Consider the following 6,000-nt stretch of genomic DNA (forward strand, 5'->3'; position numbering starts at 1 on the left):
TGTCCAAACGACCATGCCCCAAGTGAGAACCAACGGGGGAAAATAATTAGCGAAAATTCTAAGGAGCCGTTGCCATATCTGTTGAGAATCAATGCATTCCCATAAACAATGTTTTTGAGTTTCCGTTTGTAAATGACATCGAGTACAACATGAAGACACTCCCATCCTATGCAACCATGTGCCAACCGACAACGCCTTGTGTACAACTAACCACTGTACATGTAATATTTTGTGTTGCTGTTTTCTTGCCCATAAGATAGCCCATAATTTTGCAAGGAATTGGGGAGTAATACCTTGTTGATTCCAATATTGAGATGCAGCTGGTACCACATCACGTGTATCTGAAAGTACATGTCTTCCCAACTGTACAGAATATTGGAAGAAATTGAACTTGTTACCCGTGTAAGGATCTGTCCAATGATAGTCAATTGGGTCCCAATCTAATCTGAATACCGGTCTTTTAGCTAACACCCACAGCTTCCAATGTGTCCTTATTTCCTCTATCATTGGATCAATATACCATTTACGATCGGCATATCCAATTATCCTTATCTTGTGCTCAATGGCATAGGGGTAATCTATCACCATTTCCCCGGACTGAGACAATTGATTTGTTTCATCCACCTCAAACAACCGGTATGTCTTATCATTTGAATAACCCTTAACAGCCAAGAGTACTTCCAATCTTGAAAAAACCCCAATCCATCTATGGGTAGTGTTATTGGGTGGTATGGGTTGTCTACTCATAGCTTCTTGAATTTGTTGGTACATTATATGTCCGCCATGCATATTACGTAAGATTTCTTTTTGTTCTTCCAACGATCGCGATAAAAATTCTTTCCAAGTCTGAACTGTTTTCGCGGGACCTTCTGTCATTTTTCCCCACGATAACCATTGTCTAGAACCCAACACAAAACCATCTGATGTTGTAAACAACGGGTTCCAAACTATCTTTTGTCTGAGATACTCAAGATAATGTTTGGGGTTCGGTTTATTGCGAAGCAAACCAGGTAGTACTTGTTTCCATGCTGCAAATAATGTCCTAATAAATTTGTCTTCCCATCTAGTGGATGAAGGTACTCGGAAATTTTCCCTAAATATCCAATTCACATCCTTCGACCAGGGAGCACCTAAGCGAGGAAAGCAATCTGAGCAACGGTCAAGCAATAATACTTTCCATATCTCTTGCCCCGGCATAAATCCTCTAACGAGCAACTTACTTAACAATGCTCTTGATTGGTCCACTGGATCAATAATACCTAATCCTCCTTTAGAGCGAGGTAAGGTAATAACATCCCATTTCACTTTGGACCGAGCATTGCCTTCTGTTTTACCGGACCACAAGAAGTTACGAACCAATCTACGTATTTTCAGAATACATGACTTGGAGAATATCCAACATGACAAAACATACCATGTTGAAGCCAATAAAACCTGATTAGTCACTACAATCCGACCAGCAAAAGATAGCTTGGCTGAACTCCATAACAACAACTTTTTCCGCAGTGACAATAGGAGGGGTGCCACTTGATTTTCCATTGAAAGATCAATACCTATCGTACACCCTAAGTATCGAACTGGACAACCTGATGGTATCCATTGAAATTGCGGGTGTGGACTCCATAGAGGAGGCTCTACATCCCCCACCCAAAATGCAGAGGACTTGTTCCAATTAACCAGTGCACCCGAAGCCTTACAAAATGTGGATATGGCCAATTCTGTTTTCTGCAGATTTTCCAAATCACCTTTTAAATATAGGGCAGTGTCATCTGCAAATTCAGCGTCCCTTACTTCTATATGTGAGAATGGGATGCGTATTCCGCGTATACCAATATCACCAGCATTCAAAAAGGAAATCATTGCCTCAGCAAAAAACAGAAACAAGAAAGGAGCTAAAGGACAACCCTGTCGAACTGATCGAGAAATAGTAAACAAAGGTCCATAATTCCCAACCAGTAAGACTCTGCTTTGTGCCGAATTATATAATGAAGAAATACCTTTTATCCATTCTTTCGAGAAACCAAAACGAGCCAGTACACCTTGTAAAAATTCCCAGTCAACACGGTCATAAGCTTTCTCAAAATCAAGCATAACAATGGCCAACTCTTGATTAGATTTGGCTGCCAAGGCAGCAGATTCCCAAAATGTATACACATTATCCAATATGCTCCTTTCCTGAATAAATCCTGTAAATATTGTATTATCCAATGTATGTATATGTTTTATACTTGTGCTTAAGTATATATTGTATGTAAATTTATATGTATGTGTATGTTCTATATATGTGCATCTATATTGTATTGCATGCATATATATGTATGTGTTGTGTGTATGGATTGATGCATATATGCATGTTTATGTATGTATATGTTGTGTGTATGTATCTATGCGTATATGTATGTATGTACATGTTGCATTGCATTGTATTGTATTGTATTGTATCGTTTTGTTTTAATTGCATTATTGTATATATGCATTGTATGTATGGCATGGGTGCATGTGTATGTATGGCATACATATTGTATTGTATTGCATGTGACGTATGTATGGCATGTGGCTATGTATATATATGTATGTGTTGTGTGTATGTATCGATGTGTATATGCATGTATGTACATGTTGTATTGCATTTTATTGTATTGTATCATTTTGTATTAATTGCATTATTGTATATGTGCATTGTATGTATAGCATGTGTCCATGCACGTATGTGTTATATGTGTGTATGTGTGTATCACATGTGTGTACATATGTATGTGCTATATGTGTGCGTGTATTCTATATTTCTACGTATGTATGTATGTATTATGTACATTGTATATATATCATGTGGCTATGTATGTATGTGTTATGTGTGTGTGTGTGTGTGTGTGTGTGTGTGTGTGTGTGTGTGTGTGTGTGTGTGTGTTTTCTATTGATGTACATATGCATGTATTGTATTGCATGTGTATATATGTATGTGTGTGTATGTACATATTGTATTATATTGCATGTGTTCAATGTATCGTATGTATGGCATGTGTGTGTGTATATATTCTTTACATGTCCATATGTATGTATTGTATGTATGGCACATGTGTATGTGTTATGTGTGTCTATTCATGCATTCAATACAATATCTACATACACACATACAACACACACCACATACATGTTAGGAAATAGGTCCCTCTAGATGGGAAGTGAGAAGAACAGTGTTGATGAGCAAACTCGGCCGAGGCCGAAACCGGATGTGGAGTACCCGGCAATGGAAGACCCGGTGAGAACCGGATGTGGAGTACCCGGCAGCAGAAGACCCGGTGAGAACCGGATGATGAGTACCCGGCAACGGAAGACCCGGCGAGAACCGGATGTGGAGTACCCAACAACGGAAGACCCGGTGAGAACCGGATGACGAGTACCCGGCAAGAGCCGGATGGCAAAGGCCCAGTGAGGAGTGCTCTCCGGATGAAGGGACATATTCGTAAATATGTTTTCTGAGAGTCCATCAGGGCTATATTTGTAAATAGCCGAAAAGTCATATTAGTATAAATATGACTTAGGGCAAACTTAGTGTGTTGTTGTTGTCATTCTTGTTGGTCCAAGATTTGAGCGCGTAACTTTGTACAGAGAGAGAGAGAGGAAGAGGTCGTTGCCTCTGTTGTAACCGCCGCCTGTGGCGAAGATAGCAAGCTCAAGGTCGTTGCCTCGGTGCTTTACTATTGTACATTGTGATATAGTGATAGTTTGCAGTCTGTGGGTGTGGTTTTTCCCTAGTTTGGGTTTTCCACGTTAACATCCTGTGTACTCTTCTCTTCACTAAGTCGTGTGTACCTTACCCATTTTCTGTGTTTGATCCTAGACTCGGTTGTGGCCGAGTGTTGTGCTTAGGGAGCGTGTATTCTTGTCAAAGTGGTATCAGAGCGAAACGACACAGAAAATGGACGATTCGTTGGGAGGCATGTTCAAGCTCACCGGCTCCAACTATTCGGTGTGGAGGTCGAAGATGAGGGACATGCTCGTGGTTAAAGATATTTGATTGCCGGTTCAGTTCGGGGACAAGAGACTGGACAAAATTGACACCACGATATGGGAGATGATGCACATGAAGAAAACGACGTACATACGGTGCTTCATCGACCTCAATGAAGAGAGCAAGGCTCATGAGCTCTAGGAGAAGATCGGCATTATGTTTCAAAACAAAAATGTTGTTAATCAGGTTTTGGTATTTCGGAACCTAGTAAGACTCTGGTACCAAGATGGCTCCAGCATGGCGGAGCACATGAATGCCTTCCAGGGGCTGATCCACCAGGCAACATCATTGGAAGTACCTCTCGCCAATGAGGTACTAGCGCTACTCCTGCTCAGTTCCCTCCCAGATAGCTGGGAGACGTTGGTTGTCTCTTTGGGCAACGCCAGGCCGGAAGGGAAACGGTTATCCCTGGCAAGAGTGAAGTCAAGCTTGCTAGATGAGGAGGCTCGTCGGAAAGACAAGGATACGAACTCCGACTCCAAAGCGCTCATTACCAAATCGGAATGCGGAAGACAAAGGAACCGTAGTCCCCGGAACCGGGAGAAGTCGGGGACACGGTCAAAGTCAAGGGGGAAGCCTACTTGCTTCTATTGCCGCAAGCCGGGACAATTCCAGAAAAACTGTCGGCACTTCCGAAAAGACAAGGAAACCGATGGCACCGATTCGAAGCGGACACCGAACCGGAAGGGAACGATTGCAATCGCGGCAAGTGAAGAAGAGTCGATGCTCATCACCGAGGAGAGTGAGCTAAACCTTGCCGACGACGAGATGACCTGGGTGGTCGACTCCGGAGCGTCGTTCCACCTTACCTCGGACCGGAAATACTTCTCATCCTACTCAGCCGGTGATCATGGCTGTGTCCGGATGGGGAATGAAGGTACATGCCAAATTGTTGGCATAGGAGACGTGTGGTTGACAACACCAACCGGATGCAAGAAGCTGCTGAAGGATGTCCGACACGTTCCGAAGGTTTGTTTGAACCTAATATCAGGCGATCGGCTAGATGATGAAGGCTACACGGGTAGCATCCGGAACGGTGTTATGAAGTTCAGCAAAGGGAGCCTGATTGTGGCTCGGGCCCGGAAGGTAAACACGTTGTACTTGATGAATGCCCGGTTATGCCCGAAAGAAGTGAACATGGCTTCCTACACTGCCAGTGAGCTGTGGCACAAGAGGTTGTGTCACATGAGCGAGAAGGGGATGAAGAGGCTTGCAGACAACAACCTCATTCCAGTGAAGAACGTGCACTTGGAGAAGTGCACTGATTGTCTTGCCGGTAAACAAAACCGGACCTCCATCCGATCGAGGCCACCGATGAGACGTAATGCACCACTGGAGTTGGTGCATATTGATGTATGTCAAGTGGACACGAAGTCACATGCTGGATCGCAGTACTTCGTGACGTTCATAGATGACCACAGTCGAAAGCTGTGGGCCACACCGTTGAAGAAGAAGGATCAGGTGCTATCCGTCTTCAAAGAGCTCCACGCGAGAGTGGAAAGAGAAACCGGCCGGAAGCTGAAGGCGGTTCGAGCAGATAATGGAGGTGAATACCGGGGGCAGTTCGAGGAGTACTATCGCTCGAAGGGAATCCGGCTCGAATTTACCATGCCGAAGACGCCGGAACTAAACGGGCTGGCTAAGAGGATGAACCTGACCATAATGGAAAGGGTCCGGAGTATGCTGGCGGATGCAAAATTACCTAAGACATTTTGGGCTAAGGCGCTGTCAAAAGCAACGTATGTGATAAACAGATCACCCTCAGTGCCCTTGGATGGAGACACACCGCAGAAGGTGTGGACCGGTAAGGAAGTGTCCTACCGGCATCTGAAGGTGTTCGGGTGTCTCGCGTACGTGCATGTTGCTAAGGACCGAAGAGGGAAGTTGGATCCAAAGACCCAGCCATGCATATTCCTCGGATACGGCGATGATGAGTTCGGCTACCGATTGTGGGATCCGGTTGACAAGAAGGCTTTCCGGAGTCGAGA

This window comes from Azolla caroliniana, unplaced genomic scaffold, assembly GCF_043228905.1.
Source record: "Azolla caroliniana isolate FFs.n. ecotype wild unplaced genomic scaffold, voAzoCaro1.0.p SCAF_9, whole genome shotgun sequence".
NCBI lineage: Eukaryota > Viridiplantae > Streptophyta > Polypodiopsida > Salviniales > Salviniaceae > Azolla > Azolla caroliniana.